The 26,488-nt window shown below is 32.8% G+C and overlaps 1 protein-coding gene across 1 annotated transcript in view; it reads right to left on the reverse strand.

Annotated features, from left to right (window-relative positions):
- Nucleotides 1-26,488, reverse strand: part of LOC110991387 — a 142,673-nt gene that overhangs the window by 79,056 nt on the left and 37,129 nt on the right. The window lies entirely within an intron of this gene.

Here is a 26,488-nt window from a genome sequence, read left to right on the forward strand (position 1 = left end):
TTAACATAAAAACCATGGCTTTTTATTATATTTTTTAATTACAATACGCAACTACATATAACAAACATTTCTAAAAATATCTCTTTCAATCTTTATATACATATATCAATCTTTTGTGTTCTCACATTTGTAATAGAACTCCTTAATAACTGATATTGATCATGTGTGTTCATGTCGATTCCAGAATAGTTTAGATTTACAATTATAGTATGTATAAAGTATTATAGACGTTCGTAAAATACGTCAATCGGGTCTGCTATATAAATTTGTTATATACATATCCTCCATATTTTATGTTCTTATAAGTAGAGAAGATTAGAAATCTCCGTCAAAGCATAAACAGATAGCGAAGTTATTCCAAGTTTATCAAAGTTTCGAAGTTACCGATAACATAACATGTTTGAAAGTCAATTTCTTAGATAAAAACAGGATAAACGATGACGGACAGATTTATATTATTAAACAGAACTAAACTTTTAGTAAGGAACAAAATCTCTTTTACTTATAACTTTATATCTTTACTTCGAAGGGACCGGTATTCAACTTTGACTTAGAGCCCTACAAAAAAAGAGCGTATTATTTTTTTAATGGCCGACAATGCATTCGCAAACCCTCTGGCATTTCCAGGACCACTGTCATCTTGTCAATCCATGAGCATGGGCAGTAGCAATTTAACATCAGGTTAGCTTCCTGTCCGTTTGCCCCTTGTTCTATAAAATAAGTAGTTCCTAGTTTGTTAAACTACCTATTCGTTTTAATTTTGATACAATGACTGAATTACAATTTTGTTAGAAGGGCTCATTTCTTTGTCTTTATCAACGTTTTCATTGGTCATTCTACCAACCCGAAATAAATATTAGAATCTATGAACGTCCAGTATATAATACTAAAGTTCTTTACAATAAATAATACTCATAAGGAGAGCCTAATGTTGAAAAAAAAATTGGCTTTTAAAACTTACTTATAAAGAAATAATGTATTTATTACATCTATTTAATAAAAGTACCTACTGATTTATATACTTCTTTCATATCATTTGTTAGAGTCCAATCAGTGTAAATTAATTAAGATGTCAATTCAGTTTTCATAAATAACAAGATAAAACATTATTTTTCTTATAATAAACCTTAAAGGCATTTTTGCGTAAACAAAATTAATTAGGTAAACAAATTAAGCTTGACTAAGTAATTCCATTATAATAGTTTATTTATATAATCTAAGCATTGTTTTTTGGTAAACATCTAAATGTTGCGTACATTTCATTTGGTCCTGGAAAAAATGCATGTACTTGTTAAAATACTTTTTTTAAATAGATAGTTTTTTTAAATAGATGAATAGCAATTTTCCATTAAGGCCTTCATAGTTCCACTCGAGCTGTTTTAGCGAAATAGGGATTTTCCCACGAATAGTGCAAGGGCGTCACCTGCGAGACGCGGACCTCAGCTAGGGCCGTCAAGAGGTGGTCAATCGCGAAAAGGGCAGGACGGAAGCTTACTGTAATCGAAGTGCGAAGTAAATAATACTGCAAGGTAGGGATCCTATTTAAGTATGTTTTTCTTAGATACGACGTAGATTAATTTATTAAAGTACATAGTTTATTTAATATAATAAATATATAGTTAGTTCAGTAGTTAAGTAATACGTAGAAGAAAAAAAAATATTGGTTTTTGAATTTTACGTACCTAAACCAAATAAACCACCAAATAAAGTTTGGTTAACCGCAAGATGTATATAATGTTTTTACTTACTATACTACGGTGTAAGTTACAATCTATGCTAATATAGACGACAATTATTATGTTTATAATCTTAGCAACATTCATTACTTTCCAAGACTATTTTCTTTCATAATTATTTGCTAAACAATGGCGATATCCAAACGAGGAAAACGATCCTCTTTAGCCAATATAAATATTGAGAATAATGTGTCGAGAGACAAGTAGGGTTGTGATACATATAAGTATTTTATCAATTTAGTGAGTTCTGTTTTATCTATACTAGTATTACCGATTACATTTTACGTTAAAGTATACAATTGAAAACATCGGTTATTGAATATCGATTCAGAACGCGTAGTAAACAATAATGCTATTCCCAGGTGTAATGTTGTTATGGGTTATTGATTAAATTGAAATAGAAGAAGAGATTTATATGAGAACTTAATACTAGAAATAACCAATACTAACATGCAATTATGATAGTGTTAGCATCAAATAAATGGGATTTTAGAAACCAAATTTTTCAATTGATTTATTTGCTGACAATGAGGTCAACAAATAAATTAGTTATTATTAAACTATCTATCTGGTGAATCTTGTTTGAAGACGTTTGCAAACCATAAGAATGTTACATAACTTTCAGAACCGCATCATTTAAGTTAATTTTTCGAAAAAGAAAACATTATTTATAGCACACTATTGTAAAATACGCACAGTCAGAACGTCAATTGGTGCACTGTTGGGGATTGTACGTACGACCTCGAGTATAACTGTCGCATGTTGACGTACTAGGCAAACTAGTATACGAAGTCCGAATAACATAGTATTACGTAACTGATAGCGCGTATGCATCACTAGACATCTATTTTTAGACGCGTCGTATTGTGTGCGAATATATCCGTCCAGACATATTTATATTGACACTACAATGGTCATACCGATTTATTCAAAGCCACTTATGAATATTATTTGAAATATATCAGACGAAAATCACCATATAATGCCTTCTATTTATATTTAAAATATAATAAAAAAGATGTATGATTTTTGATGCGATGAAACAAACTATACAAATATCTTTTGTACATTGCTAAAATGACCGCAAAATAAGTCTCAAAATCTTTGAATATAAATATTTTTCCGTTCTCTTACATTATTAACGTTCTTTGTTCTACAAAAGCGGTATTTAAGAAAACAATTTGTAAAATAAAATAAAAGATTAAGAAAATGAAAATGACAGCGGCTGAAAGTTAGGCTACGGCCTGAAAACAACGTAATTCCCACTAAACAGACGAAAGTAATTACGATTTGGGGTTGATAACATAAACGCAGATGTACAATTTTTTAATTAAAAAATGAGGCTATTAATACGAAAAGATTATGCGGGTAGGTCTTTTTGTTGCGATAGCAACAAATATTCCATTTATGGAAAAATGTATTTATTTTAAAATAAATAAAAAAATGGAATAACCTGAATTAACACAGCAGTATATCTGTTATAAGATTTAAAGTGGAACTTATTATTATATATATATACATTAATTACCTGGAGGCACTGTGACTGTGGTTGATTCCAAGCCAAAACATATAAGACTTAGCTTATGTAAGCATAAGCTAAGTCTATTTGTATCAAATTTAAGATAAATAATTCAAAATAGTTTTAAGATGGATTTTTTTATTATAAAAAAGGGAAAGGGGGCAGGACGATCTGATGTTTAGTGATAGCGCCGTCCATGGCCACCATTGTCAGACGGCTCGCAAGTGCGTTGCTGGCGTAACAGGAACTAGAAGGTTTTCTTGAAGCCCGTTGAATTGATTCGGAAATACTTCCGTATTACGTACCTATTCACATTATGAGGTCTATTATATTGCGTTGTTTAAGACAACTATACATTATAAATTAGTTCTGTTCCGTAAACTAATAATCATTCATTATAAATATAGCTGCGCTTACGTCTCTAATGGAAAATTATTCAAATACGACGCCGAGCTATTGAAAGCCTACTCGATGTTTTGAATAAGGTTCTAATAAATGACAGTCTTACTTTGTTTTAAAGTACGTATTAGTCTCTTTCTGAGAATACAATTCGATGAAGAAAGAACAGTATATATAAAATAGAATCAAAAATATCGGGTTGAAATTTCACGGAATTAGGTTTGAAGCTTTTAGTAAATACATTCCAATGTTAAAAGCTTAATTAAGTTTAAATGTAATATGTGAAACTACCGTCTGTAAATAGTCAAAACCTATTCAGGCACTATTCAGATTGAACTAGGAACGAATTAGAATGTTAAATACAGATGAACTTACAGAAATTAAAAAGCAATCGTGTTTTTTTTTCTAATAGCAAAGTAGGTGATCAGGCCTAATTTTACAGTTTATTGATGTTTCTTGGAAAGATATCATAGACGTAAAGTCTTTAAGATTACTTTTTAACTTAATTTAAAGTAGGTTCTGAATTAGTCAGAAACAGAAATTATTTCCGATGACGAAAAAAAAATGTTTTTATATTTTTCAGGCGGTTTAAATGTTAATAAATTTCATAGACACACTTAAAGCGATTTTCTTTCCTTGACACTTGCAATTGCTTCAGCTCCCAATGGAGGTTAGTTTCCCTAGTCTCTTAGGGCCTCCTATGACCTAGGTATTTAAAAATGTGTTCCTTTAAAACAACGCCTGAATTAATGCCTGAGAAAGGCATTAATTCGGCCAACGCATCTACTAATAAAATGGATGTACATAGGCTATAGACAATATATATATAGTAGATGCTTTTATATGCAGTTTTATATATCGTATAATATTCATTTCAAAATACACAAATTCATAAAACGAAATAATCCTTAAATTGAAAAGATTATTCAATATTCAGCGAGTTTCGACATTATTAACACAAGGTCAGAGGGGCTGAATAAATAAAAACAGTCATCTTAGGAGATTTTCGCTAAATCATATTTTCTTCACACCGTTTTAGCTATAATTTTCGGTTTACGACTTAGCTGGGTTGCTCATAAAACAAAATTTTTGAAATCCTTATTATATATACTCTGTGAAAGTGATGTTTTGATAATATTTTCAAGTTCAGATATATATTTATTAATTCAGGGAAACCTCAGAGAGTTAGCTCTAAGTGTGTCTTAAATAAGTAGTCGATTTGTTTATTTCTAATTATAAAAACTGATGCGTTATGTATGCTTGAACGCGCTACCTCAACAGCGGGTTTCAATTATTAGTCCTTTGTGTAGTCCATTAACAAGACTATAAGGGTAGGTATGTGTAAATGTAACAAGTTGTCAAAGCCATACATAGCGAGTCTTTTCCTGTTCATTTAAAACATACGAAGGTATGTTATAAAAAACAGGAAATAAAGATGTTTTAAGGAAAATAGTTTAGTTTTCCCAATAATATTAATAAGGTATTAATCCTCTATCGGCCGGCAACGCACCCACACATATGGGTGTCTATCAGCTGTGGTAGCTGAGTTTGGATGTTTGAGCTCGCTTTGGGGTCAAATGTATACAAAATTAAGAGTGTTTTTCTACATAATGATGTTATCTTTGATTTATGCAGACAATTTTATGGATCGCTACAATAAAATCTTTATTAAAAATATGCTGAAAGACCTATTTTCCATGAATTTTCATAATGCTTCTCACTAGTGTCAGTGTTTGTATCGAGTTTGCCCCAAATAAATTACGCCTCGATTGACCTAGATAGCTTCGGCCACTATAACAATGGACTTGAGCTTTATTTCAAAGTATTCTTTATGCAGCGATTAACTACAGTTTGTAGATTATTCTCTTTCATATAAAGGATGGAATTTATATTATGAATCAAATACATATTTTTTTACCGGTTTGTCTGTTTTTAATTCAAATCAAACTAGCCGTCCCTTGCCGTTTATTCAGTGATAACATGTTGTTATATATAATACTTCTACCGATAAATTCAAGTCTTCGATGTGCGACTGCGGTCGGAGGTCCACCTGTACAACAATATAATTTTTGTCTAGATACGCATTTAACAGTCGCATGAACGGTGAGGTGAGTTTGGGATTGATTGTGAAACAGATTCAAAAATCTGAGGCCGAGACCTAAAAAGTTAGTAGTATGTATTTTTTATTTGTTTATTTTTACTTTTTTTAATCCGAGTCAGTAGTTACTAGCTGTATATTTTATAAATGTTTAACATGTGTATATAAAGTAGGTTTTGTATAAAAGGTACAGTACAGTAGGTACTCTACACAGAAATATATACCTATGAACAACCTACTCTGTTTTAAAACAACTTCCATTCGCTTTGATCGCTTCCGTCAACACTGACTTTGTGGACTTAATAACATGTTGGTTTTTCAATTGGTATTTTGTTACTATTTATGTTTAGACAATTGTATGGCATCCTGTCTAAAGGGCATTGAATATACATATTATTACTCAGCGGTTCATCGCGTCGTTTTTTGCTACTTGTTTTATCGACAAGTAGGTGTATACTTGTCCTTTACATATAAAATTGGCGTTTTGTATGAGTGGAACAAAGAAAATTTAAAAAAATAGAATGTATTTAATTATTCAAAGTATTAAATAGTATATCTATCGCTATCTATGCACTGCTGCCATCTGCCTATAAGATGTGCATTGATCCCTTTACTATAAGAAAACATTCGGACGGGAATTAATAAAATCATTGAAGGCAGCCTCGTCTGTCCCATCAGAGTTGCAATTTTACTTTAAAAATTTCTAAAAAAATGGTAATCTGTTGGAGCGAGGTCCGGGGAGTATAGTTGATCTGTCGACTCGCGTTTGTCGATTTGCATCACTGAATTCGCGAGTTTCAAGTGGATAAAAAGAGTTTTATCATTAACACCGCAGGCTGCAGCTAAACTCAGACGTAGTTATCATGGATCGGCTTCGACAATAGCCTACATTTCATGGTCTTTGGTCTTCGGTCGTCCACGGGGCTTGATCTGCAGGTCGAACATTTCACGAAAACGTTAGAACCAAAAAAGCGCTGTGTTTTCTTTTGCGACACCGTCATACACTTCATTAATCCTTCGAGACGTTTCTGCAGCATTGGTGTCACGGTGAAACTCGTTTTAGTAAATAGCACGATATTTCGTGTTTTCCATTTTTTAATATTGGTGACGCAAATAAAAAACGTATAACGATAAAATGAAATGGATCCTGGTTTACGAAAAACAAATGCACGAGTAAATAGCTGTACAAAATTGAATTTCGAATTCCTAACCGAAGAGGAAATATTTCAGGTTCAAGTTCAGACGACAAAACGTCAGTTTCAGCACCTAAAATCTGTGCCTAATAAAATTTGGATCTAATGGTGAGATTTCCGTACATCAATTCCAAAACATTTATACATACTAAGCGCCTAACATAGACTGAATTTTATCCTATGACGAGCTGGTTTATGAGATTTCCTTCGCCTTTCCATTTGTTAATTGTGAATATAGAAAAACCTGTTGGTGCATAGCCGATCACACTCGATCTCAGATGGCTGAGACTCACGCAACACTGGGTTTACACTCACACGTTTTCGCCACACTTCAATAAACAAATTGATTACAAATCAAATCCTCCTATCCCGCCCTTGTCTTCATTTTTTACTATTTATGTCGCATGTTTAAATATTAGCAACACTGCTTATATAAAAAGACAAATTACGTGAATATTTTAATTTTGTTATGATAGATAATATTGGTCTTAGTAAATGAGTCATAAATGTATTCAACGTCTTGGTGGATACCGAGAAACATTAGGTATTTATTAGGGTATTTATTACGATATAATCCATAAGGTATGCTTCCAGGATACCTTATGGATTATATCGACATATTTGGAGTTTGACAGTTGTCATTAACAAACTCCAAATATTTCTAAATATAAAAAAAAATTCTACAAATAGAACATCAGGAAAAGTTTTATGACGTCATCGAACCAAATTTTTTAAAGTCAAAAGGACTTCCCATTACAAAGGGCGTATCGCGGTGGGCGTTTCACGCGTCGGTCGCCCACGTTTCGAAAGGTCAGACAACTATTATGTAAATTCATTACCAGTCCGGCTAATCAATTACTTTGTTATTGAAACTTGTGATGTATGGTTTACGGATCGGCTGGTTTTGAATGGAAGTAGCGCAAAGTTCAAAGGTCGAAGCTAAGAACAGCCAAACCGTTTACGAGATCAGAACAACATACCGGTTATATTGACCAAAATCAAAGATCCCGGCTGAATTCTATTGTATTAGGTTTATGACAACGTCATCGGCTGTTACGACTATCGGTTTTTACGACCAAGTAGTCCCATCGATGTCGTTATAACAGATTTTGACTGTATTTACCATAAACTTTAAATTGAATTAAAAAAAGTAGTATTTAGTAGTAAGAGATACATTGATACACGTTTAACGGATGAATGCGTGGTTTAAAATTGACCAGTTGTTTTACAAAACATTAAACAGTTGTAAAGGTAGACAATAGATTATAATAATAGAGTGGTTGCCTGGAAGAAATCGCTCGAAAGCGATAAGGCCGCCAGTTGCCCTCATTTTCATTTAATTATGTTTAATTTTTATATTGTATTGTAACGAAGTGTTAATAAATAATAATAAATATATTTGTATCATTCCATTGTCTAGATAAGCTAAATGTAACCTTTTTTTTTACTTAATACCTCTGCATAAACCTCATAGACTAACCAAGAACTTTAAAACAATAAAAATCTACCGGAAGCAAGCGTAGTTTAAAAGAATAGCATGAACTTAATATATTAGACAGGCTTGGCCGGCGCAAGACTTCGGAATATATACCTACAGTTTTTTGGCATCGCAATGCAAGTAAAACAATGGGTATCTAAAAAAACTAAAATGTTTCTATAATAACTATTTCTATACTAGTATTTGAAACCTTATCTGCTACGTGATGCTCTTGGCTAACGGCTCTTACAATTTAATTATTAACATTTAAGAAAATATTGATATTTTCACAACAACCTCACCTACTGTCTGTTTAATAATCTGCTAATGACGTTTAAGTTTTTAGTTAGTTTTTAATTGATTTTTCTGTATGTGTCTAAACTTTTTGACGTCATAATTTCTTAGCAAGCATGTTTAGGAGTAAGAATTAACAGAAACAGGGATAGCCTTTAAAATACAACTGTATCTTTATTATAAGGAAATCACACAGCAACATAACGTAGTTTGTGTTAACAACTCACAATATACGCGTGTGTGATGTGTGCGTGTCGTAGAAAACAAAAACAAATAATCATGTGTATTTTGCCTTATTTTTCTATTGTTCTATGGTCAGGTGCAGTTTGAGTAAATTCGGAAAGAACAAATTATCAATAAATATTTATTAAAAGTGAAACTGTATGAACATAACAAACAACCTCATAACCTTCGGTTACATCATCATTCATAGAATATATATTAGAAAATAATTATTTAATTCATTTTGGCCCATACTCTGAAAATAAAGAAGATATTCGACGAATACCAATGGATTTTTGTCTATGTGCTCGTATAACACTCGCTCGTACCGTGAAGGAAAACATCGCGAGGAAACCGGCACATCCCAAATCCCAAATCGACGACATGTACCAGACAGTAGGCTGATCCTACTTGTCTATGAAATAATGATCAAAGAAATGAGTGCAATATAAGGCCAAATGGAGTTATAACGACAATAAATTATTATTTTTAAAATTTCTCATATGCAATTGTTAGTAGAAATAAAATAAACTAAATAAGTTGGACAAAGCGAAATATATGCGAAATGATCAAAAGGATTTAAGTTTATACAAATAGCAATAAAAATCAATACACTGAAAGCGTTTTCCTGAGAAATTATTCCTAGAATTTTTCCGAATGTGTAATATAAACAGAGCGCAAAGCGAAAAGCTGATTTTCAGGAAAAAGTAATTACAATTTACAATTCATTGAAGATGCAAAATAATTTTCTTATTTGTTTACAACTTCAATTTAGCCCACATAAATATACAAAAAATTTTAGTTTATTTTAGTATTATTTTATTATTTAGTATTGAATATATAATGAATAACTTAGGAATTATACTTTTGCTCTACTTTATATTACATCAGCCTTCAGTCTGGCTCTGCACGGCTGGATATTATTAAAATGACATAGTTAGACATATGGTATCGAGTCGATAATGATGTCTTTAATAAAACTGCAGTACCTACATGTTTTTCATGTACAGATGTTTATTGGTATTTTAGACCTTGGATTATCTTAGTTTTCATATGAATTCCTAACTTTGAAAATATTCGCAATCCTTCCTCTTGATATTATTAGTGTAGATCGACTATCTGCCTCTTCTTTTTCACGCAACGGTTAAAAACATCTAAACCAAATTCATAGGCGTACTCCAAATTCTCTTGCCATCAACAAGCACCCACTTTAAGTAAAGATTATCTTTTTACTTCCTAATATTTCAATGAAGTCGTGAATGTTTGTGACTGCTGAGTTTTTTCTAATATTAAAACATCACACATTTGATTTAATACAATGGAGACTCATCTGGGGTTTAAGTGCACAGGTAGATAGTACCGGGAGCGAGTAAATGCTTCAGGATGGTAGCCAATAAGTAAAGGTGCCACTGCACAGGGACCATTTTAAATTTCTGTTAATTTTCTATTTATCCATTCCTAATCATTATAATTATTATTACTATGTATATAACGAATATTTTGAATACTGTATATTGTGTGTAGGAAATAGCAAGGACCTAAAATTGCCATAAACGGCCTGCCGTGGTAAATGTAATCGAAATATTGATGCGTCTGTGCGAGTGTCTGCGTGTGTATGTGTACATAATATTTTAATTTGTATTTTATCTTTCAGACTTATTTTTATTAATCAATTAAAATACAATATCAATATCATACATATCACAGTAGAGGAACGTGTAATAAAAAAATATTTATGGTGCAATAAATTGTACTTCTGACCAAGACGGTATATTATTTTTCATCTATTATTAAATCAAAGGGACCGTAGCTAATCTAAAGTTATGATATCTTTAAGATTACTTGCAATAAGCTATTTAAATCCCCCACACTTAATATCATAAGTTAAAGCCTCAAAGAATTTTTATATGGTAATCTTTGGAATAAAGAATTATTCAATTTACATTAAATATGTTGTAATATAATTTGTATTAAATTTTCCAGTTCATTTGTTATTTACATATGTATTCGTTAAGAAATCATTTCCATAGTGCTTGTGACAGCACGAATGCCTAGATTTTCCATACATCTCGGCAGTTTATTAAATGTGTGATCGTGGTTCCATTTAGTTTCATATACGGTAATTAATATTAAATAGTAACCCCCTTGGTCATAGAAACGAAAACATCAAAGTAGTTTCGTCTCTTTCTGTCAAATTGTGTTTGCGTAACGATGAACAGAGACGATTACTTTCGTTACAAGTGTGCAAATTTGTAATGGGTTATCTAAACAATCTATTAGTAATCTTAAAAATTAAACGTATTATCATATTCATGACTATTTGCTTTGAGAAAACAATAAAGAGGTCGCTTAATGGCTTTCGTTTTAATGTTGAGCTGAAATATTTTAATTATTCTGTTACCTTTCGAGCCAGTGATGGCTTAGTGTCATTATCGTGCACTCTCATCTCTAAAGTCGTAGGTTCCATCCCCAGATATTCACCAATGAACTTTCTATGATCACTTAACATTTGCTCGAACGGTGAAGTAAAACCGAGGAAACCGGCCATAGACCTTAGCGTGAGTCAGGCACAGGCTGATAATCTACTTGCATGAAACAGATACAGACGCTGGTTTAATGTTGGAGAGACGGTCCGAATAAAGCTTCAAATAACGTTTAAAAAATCGCCTCAGAACATATAGATAAAATTCGAAACATTTGTTACCAGCATAGAGAAATGGAAAATAACACCGCACAGGTTTTGAATTTGGGGCAGAGTGCTTTACGGCCGTCGTTAAATTACGTCGCCAGCTAGTCCGTTTTGCAAACATGAAAGTTTTTTCAAACAGTACTTTCGGTGGAATTCACTACTCTACGTGAAAATAATGATGTCGCTATATTGTTACTAAGTGTTTTACAACACAGAGTATTATTATAGTTTTAGGAAAGTTTATTGTAATGTGTAACTTTATTGTTTTTTCTTGATCATGTCACGGTATTATTTTCATGTGATTGAATTTTATATTTACTGAGAAAGGAATCCTAAAGTAACGATTTTTGTAATAATAGTGATACTTAATTTAATATTATTACTTTAAATAAGTTTTTTTAATTTGACTGACCCTCAAGTCTGAAGTATTCTAACCCCAACTGGCAAAATAGATTTTTCCTATTACTTGCTCTTTCTATACGTACAATACAATAATTTGGGATTGCTAATCAACAAGGCTATTTCCTATATAAAATATATGCTATATATATATATGTTCATAGAAAGGAATCGCATATGTAATGCCACCTTTCGACTTTATTCAATATACGAATCAATTACCAATGGGGGTCACCAACCACGACTAGGAAGGTCTGGTTTGTTCACCAGGGGAGTCTCTTTTCTGCCCTTTCCTATGAGATTTTATTAAATTAAGCTAAACCTGGTGGGCTTGTCCACTACTTCAGTAATAATTTTGTGGCAGATTTTTTTTAACGATCTGTGCTTAAGCTACATGTCGGATATGCGATATATGCCTGTCTCGAGCTTAAGATTAAATCGAGCTCTTTCGAATGTCAGTCAACAAGTAAATAATCCACCATCTTTCACCGCTCAATTATATTATAAGACGATTCTTAAACGTTTGTAATACGTACCGACATATAAATATGTTTAAAAAATATATTAGGTATGGCTTCCAACAATACTAGTTAATAATTCAAAGGCCAATTTGACGTCCGTTCAGATCACATTTAGACCAGTAACAAAACTTTAAAAAAATTGTTATGAGTCTACGTCAAAAAAAGCAAAAAACAGAAACGTATACATATAACAAAAAATGCGTATAACACATGTTAGAAGTGAAACTTCTTTATAAATAATTAATTATTACTAAGATAAAAGCCTCAATAGACGATCATGTTCCAGTATATGATCACTCCATGTATTTGTATATCAATATTCACACTGAAACAACAAAGAATCTGCGTTTAATGCACAAGACGATATGCGACAAAATTGCCATCTAAACTTCTAATATTATGTAAGTATTGAATGAATATATTATCAACCAATAAAGTGTATTTTTTTCTCAATGTCCCTTTCTCACTCTCTCTCAATCGGTCTCAATCGCTCTCTCCCTGTTCTTCAACAAAAACGCTGCACATCTCCGTGACGTTTCATCCGTAAAACATTACCCTCATGCGTCTAAGTTTCACTTCAAAATATAGAATTATATTTTATAAAATACTCATCTCATTACAATACTGCGAAAGCATAATTCAGAAAGAGACGAAAGAGCACAGTTTACTTTAACAATCAGACCAATTATTTTTATGAATGGTTATGTGTTTAGATAACAGTACGTATTAATTAAATACGCTCAGGTTTCGTAATAAGTTTCACAGTCATTTGCGTCTAATAATTGTTTCGATTTGAACAATATTGATCTGAGGATTTGACAGGCGCTGCATTTTAAAGGTCACCTCGACCTGACCTTACTCACCTGTCAAACATATACATCTCAATGTATGTGTCTGTTTGTTTGAAACAATTCAATATTACGTCGTAGCTACTGCGGCGTTTAATTTTAAACTTTGGTTTTATGTTCTCAGTACGTTCTTGTTACTTCAATTAGATAAATGAAAGTATATTTTTAATACTGTTTGTTGTATTAATAATATACTTTAATTTATCTAATATTTTTAATACTAAAATAACATATGATTATAAAGTAAATATAAAACCTCTCGCCCTATAGTTTCGCCTGAACTCTTATATTAATGATCTCTCAGTTGTATTCACTTATAATAAGTCTTTGTTCCTGGCAATGTTATTTAATGTTGACGTATACGTAATTATTTAAAAATATTTATCATTTGATATTTTGCAATTTTTTCTTACATATAAAATCAATAGAAAGATAGATATCATGTTTTTAGTAGAAATAAATGTAATAATTCAATTAAAAGTTACACTTAATGAATTAACATTTGTACCAACATCAGCGTTCCTTTTCACAAACAAAATTTGTTTTGGAAAACAGGACGCAAACGGGAATCTCGACTGATGTATAGTGATTATCACTTAAAAACAATACATATGGTTGGGAAATAATTCTTGTCCTTATAGATGTGAAATAAACCTAAATATGTCCTTTTGTATATTACAGGAGGCAAACGGGCAGGAGTCTCTTCGATGGTAAGTGGTACTACCACCCATGGACTCTTGCACTGACATAAGGCTCGCAAGCGCACTGCCGCCCTTTTAAGAATTGGTACAGTTTTGGGCAGCTGGTTCCATATAGTGGTGGTGCGTGGCAGAAATGGTCTGAGAAACGTTCAGTTGTCGAACGACTGACCTCAAGGTTATATGGATGGTTATTGAATGTTTTAAGTTTCGTAAGTTAGTCTATTAAATTTTGCTTTTGCTGTAAAGAAATAAATATAATTAGCAGTATAATTAAATAGCATAACATTAATTCGCAGCATCGTTAATTTAATTCGAAATCATTTCTTTTATACATGATATCTTAATATTGAATAAATATTGTTGACGTGTTAACAAAGACAGCTAATAAACTGTATTCATAGTAAATAACAAAGGAAACATGACATTAATTGAATTTATGAATGAATCAGTAAACAGGAAAATGATGCTCCCTTATTGTCAACCCGTCAACGCAACAAGTCGTCACGACCTTAGTACGCCATTATGACCTTTAAACTACCCACATCTAAATGCGCAATAACCTCTTAAGTCACATTGGTGGCTTTTCTACGCAGTATATAAAAAATTAAATAATAATTTTTATCGATAAGAGATAGTAAAGAAAGTCAATTATTGCATTTTTTCCTTCAATCAAATGCCTTTACATCGCAGTTTATACATCAGAAAAGTATTTGCGCGTTACAGTAATACGCAATTAAATTACTTCAAACAAGAGACTGATGCGACTATAATGCGCAATAACTTTCAGTAAATTTAATAATAGTTTTACTTAAACCTCAATAATTTTAAGTTAAATATTAATTTAATAATTGCTGTATTTATGGTCAAGCTTTGGCGCCTTTTCAGTGTTTATATATAAAAGCATTGTATAATACCAAGCGAACCGCGTCTCTCATAAGCCTCCCTTAAGCGCGAAGACAAAAAGCGATAGTCGAAGGTAGCATCTACTTACTACAAGCATACATTGGGTAAATTCATACAAATCTGAAGTAAATTGTCCCTACCGTTCGGGGACACTCGAAAATCCTGTGAAAAGTCAGCAAGCATCGTTTTGTTATGGTTTCGCGTTACCGGCGGCGCGTTGCGATGCGCAATGGAGACTGCCGCGCACTACGCGAGAAAAGGACGGAATATGGAGACACGCATGCGCCCACGAACGCGGGAAGTTCTAGAAAGCGGTGCAGCGCTGGGTGTAGCTTTGATTAGCTAATTGGAAGGACGAATATTTTAATCCGATGAAAATGGTATTTAGTGCCTGCATGTAAACATTCACCTGGAACACAAGCTAGCCTAATATAATGTAAGACTGTATATTTATATTACGTATGTTAGCAAATTAAATTGGAAGAATTAGGGATGTGCCTCTATAGAAAAATCATATAGACTCGTCCCGTGATCATTTTATAATTAAATGAAAAAAAATCAACAGAAAATAAAAAAGGGGTAATAAAATGGAAAAAGAAGATTCATTGCCGTATGGATTTGTCCTACGAATTTATTTAGAACATTATATATCTATATCTAAAATTAATTCATTATCCGACGCGTAAAGAACTACACACGTATTATGAATTTCGTATCATGCCGTATTAACCTATATGAAATCTTATTGTTTGCGTGACGGAGATTATCCCAAGTGTATGTAGATCTTTATGGGCCACTCAAGAACCTCTATAAGTGAGGACCTCTGAGTGTCGCCGATAAACGTTGGAAATGTATTTAATGGTCATTACAAACTAATTCATTGTTGGCCTAGTGGCTCCAGCGTGCGACTCTCATACCTGAGGTCGTAGGTTCGATCCCCGGCTTTGCACCAATGGGGTTTCATTCTATGTGCGCATTTAACATTTCCTGGAACGGTGATGGAAAACAGCGTGAGGAAACCGACATGTCTTAGACCCAAAAAGTCGACGACATGTGTCAGGCTCTGATCATGAAACAGATTCAGAAATCTAAGGCCATGACCTAAAGCGGTTGTAGTGCCAGTGATTATTTTTACAAACTAATTAATGGTACGAGTTGGTGTTATTTGATTAATATTTTCGTGGAAGTACTAGTTATCTACTTCAAAAGAGCAGTTGACCTTGTGGCGTAAGTAAGGTGGTACGTACGAATCACAGCTGTTGTGCACACAGGTTTAGTGGTGCTTCAATGGATTTTTCTTTCTATTCAACACTTGTTCGGCGAAAGCTAACATCGTGAAAAATCGGCATGTATTATTTATTTATTTATTGTATACATAATTTTAAATAGAAGAGAATTCGGTGTGGAAAAACAAATTGGACACAGTTTTTTTGTCCACTAGGACGTCGAAAATATTTAAATAATGAACTTATAGATATATTATGGGCAGTGACATATACACTATAACATATTTACCATTAAACAACTAAAATTGCACAAAAACGTCATAAACTAACTGAAACATTGACGCTCCATAGATAGCCGATGCAATTAAAACCGAAATAACTAAGTCTCAGGAACAGAAACGCTTATCAATTTCTCAATTTCCCGAAAAGTTTTAGTTATGGCTTATTCCAGATACGTATGATCAGACTGTCTAAAGAGTAAGTAAGAAAGTAGTGAGTAAGTAGTATACAGGATTGAGGTCCACATACTCCTTGTTTGTATTACATATACTACTACGTATGCAAAGCATAAAATACATTCTTGTAGTTGCTATATGAACTTACCCCTTCTAAATCTAGCAATATCCTTACCTGAAAACAAAAACAGAACATTAACATGTGAGTCTAACGAACTATGTGTAAAATATTTACAGGAAAACAAATTGTGGTCGAAAACTTTCCACTCCGATTGAGCAGCGAAAATATTCGCTTCTGCATACAATGCGAATAATTGAAAATAGCCACCGTTTTACTATCGTATTTGTTTGGCATATTTAAATGTACCAACTATTTTCATGTTTAAAAACTATTCGTAGCGTGGAATGAAAGGATTACAATTCAATGTATCAACCGAACGAGTACGGTTACCAATAACGAATTAAACAATAATCATGTTCCGCGTTTAATTTTAATCAGTCAAATTGTATTCCAACACCAATATTATTCATAATTATTCCAAATTCCTCGATCTAAGACCAACTATTTACAAAACTCGGTTATGTATCGTATACCTACAGATTATAACATAAATTACCAGCAAATTGATATATATATTTAATGTGACAAAAATTCTTAATTTTTTTTTTAAACTCAGGTATCTTTTACTTATAATGGCTTTGTTTGTTCCTTCATATTAAAAATATATTATAATCTATCAACCAATCAATCTTAGAACTGTGCTTTATGTTTCTCTTTCAATGTGTTTTGGCTTTTGTGTGTAATGTAATTGTTTGAATGTAACTAAACATAGTTATTAGCTGTAGGAATACTAAAATAAAATAAATAAATATATTTTAACTATTCAAAATGATTATTTAAAACTATAATAAACTTCCGAAATGGTTTTCATGCCTAACCGAGGTGAAAAGGATCAACCCGTATTATTTGAGATAATACCAAGAGTCTGGCGTTCTACGACAGAATGTATCAAGCACATCTTGCACACTTTATGGATCAAGCTACCGCATTTTAGATCCCATCTTGCAAGCTTTGCTGCAGGTTTCTATAACAATTAGCACTTTATTCAACCTTCCCATTGGGTCCCAATATTTAAGTCAAATAACAAACAAGGACTGCCTTTAGTCCATTCGATTGAATAAACTGCGTATTCAACGAATGTATGGAGTACGTAAAAATATTACAGTATTCATCAGGGTATTGGTTTTCTATGATGAAATATTACCTTTGATATTATTGAAAATTCAATATGATTTATACATCTAGATTTGAAAGGATGCTTTGAAGAATACTCGCGATCTGCAGATTATAAATGACTAGCTCCACTGGAATTTTTCGCAATGGATTTTGGATTTAAATAAAATTTAACTTTAGTATAAAACATGTCAATTTCATTGTTAAATTGTATTGCTTCGTGCAACAGATTTTTATGTTTTCTGCTCATGTAATTCGGTACTGTTGGCATAAACTCTCATAACTGAGGTCGCAGGTTGGAAGCCCAACTGTGCATCAGTAGACTTGTCTATGTGCATATTTAAAATTCGTTTGTACGGTCAAGGAAAACATCTTGAGGAATCAAAGGACTCACTCGAAGTGTATCAGGCATAGAATGCATATGAAGAAATAATGATCGCAAAACAGATACATAAATAAGACGAAAAAGATTGTATCGCCACTGTTTTTTCTACTCATAAGTCATACATTCGGCTACTTTAATTAAATACTTGTAATTCAAATAGTAAATAAATTTTAGTAAAAAATTACAACTATTTTACGCACGGGGTGACACTCGTTAATATAAATTCAGCTCGCGTAACAGAATATTGCCTTCGTAATAAGCCTCGAGGTTGCCAACTGCAATACTATTTAATCTTAACTAAAATTATAAATGCGAAAATGAGTTTGTTCTTAGATGAAACCTTAGTAATAAGATCGCTAACTAGATAAATAGCTTCCGATAGTAATTATTAAATAGTTTAATTATATTATATTGTATATATATATATTATTCATGCTATATTAATATCAAATTTAAAAAGTTGTTTCACAAATGCGGGTTTCTATATAATATATCTTAATATATATATTTCTTGTGTGCGTGTGTATGTGACTGAACTCCTCCTAAACGACTGGACCGATTTAGACGAAATTTTTTGTGTGTGTTCAAGGGGATCTGGGAATGGTTTAGATTCACAATTTTGTCCGCTGGACAATGTTTTTTTAATTAATTTTCAATTTATTATGTAGTTGTTGTTGATTTTGGAATGTTTTACATTGGATCCGACAGACGGCGCTACCATCGCAGTGTCAAATTTTAAATAATATTCGAATTTTAATTTTAGTCTGTCCCGAAATTTAAAAAAAGTTTTGTTATCATTGTGTTATATCGTGTGTGACCATGTGCTGGATCGTTAGATATTGTCATAACATATGAATAATAATTTTCATCAAAATGGCTTATTAAAAATTGAAATTTTGAAATTAAAGACGTGTAGACAGGACAACGTCTGTCGGATCCGCTAGTATATTTATATTTTTATGAGATAGATGGTATGACTTAACATCAGAGCCTTCTGCCCGTTTAAAGTTCCGCTTATAATATTATGTTTGTCGCTAAGCTTTCCGCCTTTGTGAATAAAATAAAAATAGTTAAAAAGTTACAGGTTTTCTCGCCCAATTCTCAACGCGTTAAAACCCGTTTGTGCATAAACAGACTTTTCTTTCCATATGTCCAATTAACACTTTCTTATGCGGTGAAAGACATCGAAGGAGAAATAAATTTTGACAATTGTCGGCACGTGGATAACTAAAGAGTAGTATTATAATCTTACTCCTAGCAGTGACAACTATAGAGTGCCTTTGATTTTGATACTATTATTACTATGACCTCCCCAGATCTATAGTATAAGAGATGTAGCTAGTTCTAATTCACAACCAGGCCAAGGATTTTCAGAATGAAAAACCCTGAAGTCCGTAATCCTCTTATTCAAGAGTTAATTCCTTTAAAATCTCTATTGTGATTCAAATTACAAAAGGAATTCTCGACTAGTGTTTACTATCTCGTTACGTTCGACATAATCCGATAACTGAGCAAGGGGCGTTAAATTATTATTGACTAGATTCCGTCTGCGGTTTTCATTTATTTCACATAATTAAATTTGTAATATTAAGTATTGTTTTGACAGAAATAAGATAGTGGTCCAAATCGGAGCTTCATATTTTGAAGGATTGTTTGCTCCTAAATTGGACGAAAGTTGTGGACACATTTTTTCTACAATTTTTTTGCAGACTATTTATTTTATTTTTATTTATTTATTAACACTTCGTTACATTCATCACAATATGAAAATTGAACATAGTTAAATGAAAAGGAGAGCAACTGGCCTTTCGCCCTTTCCAGACAGCGATCTTTTCCAGACCACTATTTTAATGGTAATGAAAAACCCAGGTTTCAACGTGAACTCATCCCTAAGGTCGTAGGTTCGACCCAATGCATCAATGGATGGATTTAATATTATTTCTTCATTATCTCCATGCGAATTAGCCTAGTGGCTTTAGCGTGCGAATTTAATCTCTGAAGACTTAGCTTCAAACTCCGGTTGTGGACCAATAAGAAGACATTCAAAAATCTAAGACCCAGGTCTTTAAAGGCTGCAGCTTTTTATATGGTAATCAACCCCTTACTTTTCCATTTTAAAACCTTTAGTAAAGAGATAAACAGATGACCTGGTGGAAGGGAGTTGCGCGGGAAGCGCTAGACCTAAACCAGTTCAGGAGGGCAGCGGACGTCAACAACAAACGAACTGATATATAACTTTAACGTATATTAAAATAGACATGTTGAAAGTAAAAAGTAGAACAGATATTTCCGGTAGAAACACCGTGTTCAACTACTTAAGCCGTGTGTCTTGAACTGTAGACGTCTCGAACTCGATTTTACAAAAGAATCCGTCTTTAATGAGAGAGCTTAGCCTAAGCTGCACTCCAGTAAAGGAATGTTACCTGGTATATATAAAATTGTGTTCGTACAATTGTTGGATTATTTATATTTTGGCAATATTGTAATAATAATAATAATTCATAATATAGTGACAGTATTGGGAGACTGGTTTCCAAACTAGGTAAGAACCTGTAATATGGATAACCAGGCTTCCATTCCATAGCAAGTCATATACATAACAAAAAGGAAGTTTGTAAGGGATTGTGTATGTGAGTGTGTGTGTATTTGTGTGTGATAGTGGGGAAGGGTATGCATGCGTGTGTTAGTGAGTGTTAAAGGGTGTTTGACATGACAAGAACATATTATTATGTGAAAATTATTATTTTATTACTTCTAGTAGAATTTCAGTTTGATCATAGCTCAAAGTAATTAATATTATGTGAGCGATAACGATTACTACGGCATTTAGAAATGGATAACAAGGCTTCTTGGCTTTTAACGACTTTTAAAAGGTTTCTTTCATTCAGCGTTAATAGATAGTTTCAGATAAGTCCTGGCACACACACTGGTAAACATGTACATATGATAGACCATTTACGTATCCGTATATATGAAATAATAGAACAATATTTATGGGTGTATGTTGAAACTTGAAAACACCAAAGGGCACATTATCTCCGTTAAATCTAAATGGCTTAAGTTACGTTTACGTGTTGACGTAACTCATAATGAATAACTCTGAGTACGACTAAACGTCGTACTAACATAATCATGTAAGTTTTATTGTAAACGACGGATTTGCATACTTCAAAACCCACAATAGTAATAAAAACAGAGGATAAACAGGCTTCATCCTTGCCCTATTAAACGGATCAAGGACATATTATAATCGATACACTTAACCACATCTTCCGGTGTAACTTAAGAATTTCTTAAGACAAATATACGAACTTGTTATAAAATATTGCCTTTAGAGTACGCTAGTTTATATAAAATAAAACTTTAACAAATAACAACGCGAATTAATTTAAATTACATTTCCAGTGTTACGTGGAAATCGTGATTGGCGAGACACAAATAATTTTAAAATATTCAGTTTATATAGATTGTAATAATTATTTATGAAATTATCTTCCATACAATTAAAGAAACAACAAACTCAAGATGCCATTTTTCATCATGGTGTAATGGTTGCAGCTCCTTACAAACGTTGTGTAAAAGAAAAAACTTGGCGATTTAAAAGAGTGGCAGAGAGTTTATTGCCGGTTCTTCTATTCCGTTCTACGCCCTTTATTTGAGAACTGGCAGTAAATGTAAAATTAGAAGCATTCAATTTATCTTTTTTTTGACGTTCATAACATTACGTAACCTACATGAAAATGTTTAATTTAATAATTTTATTAATTAATTTAAATTTAATTTATCCACACAGTCATAAAATTAAAATAGCCTTTATTCGAGGCCTACATTAGATTATATTAAGTCCATGTCATTACATTCTAGTAGGCTTTCGACGGAGTGAAGGCCTTCTCCAAATCCTTCTTTTCTCTTTTCTTTGCCATAAAATTTCCAATCAGCTATCCCTTTTATTTTATCTTACCAGATTTCTAGATGGTCGTTTTTCTTCCCACTGGGCCATTCCAAATCTTGTCATCGCAAACTTGGGTAATGTGACCGGTTGTTTTCACTTTAACTTATTTGTATGTCTGTATATTTGTAAGGCTTCGTATGACACGATTTTTAACTTTGACTTTAAGTTTTAACCGGAGAATAGAGGGATCCATATACCTTTTACTAAAATTTTCTTTATAAGTCCATACACTACAATTACAAAACCATTTCTATAGGATCTTTAATCATCATCGACTACTTCGTGAATCCGATTCCAAATTTACGACACAATCGAAAATGCCTTCTATCGTTAGATGACGTCAACAGAGTTCTTTGTTAGTAAGTGCAATCCAATTGTTAACTTGTTGAGTCAATCATTAAAATCACTGTTGAAGTGACGCGATAAGCTTTTCGAACCGAATAAATCGACACCGTTACGCATCGAATTGTTAACCCATGTTCGTTCATGTTTTCTTTGAAAATATTTAATGATGACATTGGTTGGTTAAAATTCCACTGACCGGAGCAAAAGAATAAAAGTACCATGACGTCGTACCCTGAAACTAGCAAACAAGGTTATTCCGATCGCTAAGAATATGAAGAAATGTACATCTCGCAGTCAAGTACTTTAATTATCCGTTCAATTAACAGCCCAGCCTTTTAACTAAACGGCGCCGTTTAACTAGCGGCCTAAGAAAGACTACCACGCAATATTGATCTTTTGGTGTAAGTGGATGAAAGTGGAACTAAATAGAAATGAACAGGATAGGCAAGTAATTCGTCATCGTCATGGACTCATGTCATTTGACTAGGTGTTTGATCAACTGACTGTACATTTTTCAGGGCGATAGTTGAACGGCGTCGTTTAGTTAAAAGGCTAGGCTGTTAATTCTAAAGCTGAAGCCATTGGGGATGTTAGACCAGTGTGGATTGCCTTGCCTCTTAAAAAGTGCCCAAGCGGGGAGCAGGGGTCCATGCGCTTCCAAAGAAGGGATGATGATCCCTGCAAGTACTGGGCCCGTTCTCCCCTAGCTAGTTGCTAAGCTAAGCTAAGCGTATGGCCCGGTCTGTGAAGGATACTTGCTGTTTCAAGTCTCACAAACCCACAATAGGCGTGAAGAGGCGGACGCAACTGCCCTGCTGTTACCGCATCCCGCATAAGGCGCTTGTTGGTGGCGCCTTGGGGTTTTAGTGGTATGCACAATAGCGAGTCCCACAAAACCCTTCCGCACCAAGCAGTCGCGCCGCGGTAGGGTATGGCGCAATGCATTTCCCCCAAAAAAATAGTCTGAGCTCCTTCAACTAATCATACAAGTCAAAGTGGCAGGTAGAAGGAGACCTGGCCGCAGACGCACGTCCTGGTTAAAAAACTTGAGACAATGGTTCGGTCAAAGCACCAAGTCATTGTTCAGAAGCGCGGCATCCAAAATTAAAATAGCCATTATGATCGCCAACCTTCGCAAGGAGATGGCACTATGAGAAGAAGTGGATTGGGTTAAAATACTACCATTATAGTATGGAGGAACAATACCTACATCTTACCACATACAGTGTACCCCGATATTATAAAAACATTAATTAACTAGAGACGAATAGCCGCATGGCTTAACAAAAATGCGAATCATCCATTTTACGTCACTTTTAGTTAACGGCTAGTTTTCAATTATCCTATAAAGCCTGCGGATACGTCGTGCCCAATTTTCTGTTATGAATAAATCGCAGGCAGCGCTCTTGGGTTCTAGCTATTAGTTTCCCAAAATCTCCATGTTAGCAGTAATACGATTTGTGTATGTGAGGTAAAAATTTGTTTTGGCAACATTCTGCTTTATTTACGACTATATAAAGGGAAACACGTTTTAGTAGATTATAATACACTTTATTAGATATACTATATTATTAGAAATATGCGATTATCAGGTAGCATGCGATTTCGTAATTCAATTGTAATTTATTAAAAGCCAACAAGGCAACACAAAAAAATTAGAATTTATAAATTTTGAAACCAATTTGTGTGTTCTCGGTAATATGGATGGTGTGCACAAACATAACGCATATAATGATTGTTTAGTCATTATTATACTTTATAGAGGCCTATGTGTACCTAGGCCTACCCGTTTTGGGTAATCAGGACATGCTGATTACCCAAAACGGGTCAACTGCTGTATTAGATTAAGTTTTTTATACATATAACTTAAATAAGTGCTAGTATATTATACTGGGTGTCAGCAATAAAGGCTAATAAATAAATAAAATACTTTATAACTTTGATAAATACTTGTGATGATTGTATAAAAAACAGTTAGTTTTATTAACTTCAATCCGAAATCATTCTTGTATACGCGCATCACAGAAGATTCAATTAAATTCGTTTAACCCTGAATTTGATTTCGAGCAAAGAAAAACATGACCGTTTAATGTTTATTTGTTCTGGGTTTGTATAGACGAGCTGTAACACGGAAGCACATTTTAGTATTAAATTACTTATAAAATCATAAATATGTCATGTTGGATATCAAAGTCCCGATAAAGGTGTCCAGAATTAATATTAAATATTAATTGCACAGTGGTCCATTTATCTGGCGTATATAAATGGTTGTGTAATTGAACTGTCGCACTCAATCGTTTTCATCCACTCCATTACGCGGAAAGGTCAAAAATAATTACATTTATTGCATCGCTTTTTGGTATTAAATGCATATAATATGCTGATTCATCATATTTATTAGCCCTGCGCTAGTCATGGCAGAACTCTATTATATAAACGCTTTTGCAAAAAAATATACACATAAGACACATAAGGAAATTTATGTTCTAAGGTACATTTGTTAAATTTAATTTAATTATCTGGTGTACTCTGTGTACTTATAATCGTAAAAATTAACACGTGTGAATTCTGGAAATTTACCTTTTTAATTAAAATTTTAAATACAATAAGTAATCGACATCAGAGACAAGTTTTGTTTTTCCTTTTTTTAATTACCTAAAGTTAAAACTGTAATAACAAGTGTGACCTCCTCTTGCCAAAATTACAGTTTGAGTCCTGGGAATGTTTTTACGATGTTTTTTAGTTTTTTTTTAAGGTAAATGGAAAAGTATATGGTGGAGTTGAGTAGTTTATGTATCCATTTTGAAATATCGATTTAAATTACTTATTAGAAAAAAATCCAAACACTTATGACGAAAATTTATGTAGAACATTTACTATATACATACTAGTCTGGCTTTACAGCCGCTATTCATGTTAATAGTTTTGGCATGAAAAGAAAAGATAAAAATTCATAGGTTAGTTTTAATTTTAACTTTGATTTTTAGATAAAATAAAATTGACACATGTAATAAAAATATCTCGTAACTAATAGAACCAATATTCTAAATATATATTTATTCTTATAATGAACTGATGTCTATATTTATATACCATAACATAATAACTAACCTTAAAATATTCTAAATATATATCGGGTATAATTTACCGCAAAAGCGGCATAAAGGCCGGGCATAAAACATAACAAGTTTCGCACTTAAACGTAGATAATGATATTCTTTTATTACTTCACACTATTGTTGAGATTGATTTAAAATTTAAAATACGCTTTATGCAGACAAATGGTTTATTCCAGCGCAAAAGAATTAATTACCCAACCGAATGCGAGTTGTTTCAAACGAAAACCGTGAAGGGTTGTCATGCTGAGTAATTTTAAAATTCTCAGCAGATTCCGTTAGTCTAGAACTCGGAGATTATTATGAAGAGACTGAGAGAACGCTGAAACAGAAGTATTAGTAGCCCAGACTCCTTCAGCGAACAGGGAACTGCGCAAGAGTAGGAGTATGAAATCGTATCTCAATCGGTCAAATAAGCATATGCTATGCCGAAGTAGGTACTGCTAGACATGACATAGACGGACGCGAGTGAGTCGTGTCCTTTCATATGCCAAGATATATTTTGAATCGCAATTGAATCATACTAATTAAAACAATTTGCTTCATTTGTCAAATTAAAGTAATTACCAACCCTTGTTTTTCACCTTTTGAACTGAATTTTCATCGCAAAGCTAGACGATTTCAATTATACAATCTGCTTACTACGTCAAAGTTAAGTTGGTAATTTACGTTCTACCTATCTTTTCCTATAAAGATGTTGTTATTATCTCTCGCCGTGTGTCACTAAACTGAAGTAAATTAATGTAAAAGCTTATATTAATTTTCAGCAGTGAGGC

Source organism: Pieris rapae, chromosome 6 (genome assembly GCF_905147795.1).
Source record: "Pieris rapae chromosome 6, ilPieRapa1.1, whole genome shotgun sequence".
NCBI lineage: Eukaryota > Metazoa > Arthropoda > Insecta > Lepidoptera > Pieridae > Pieris > Pieris rapae.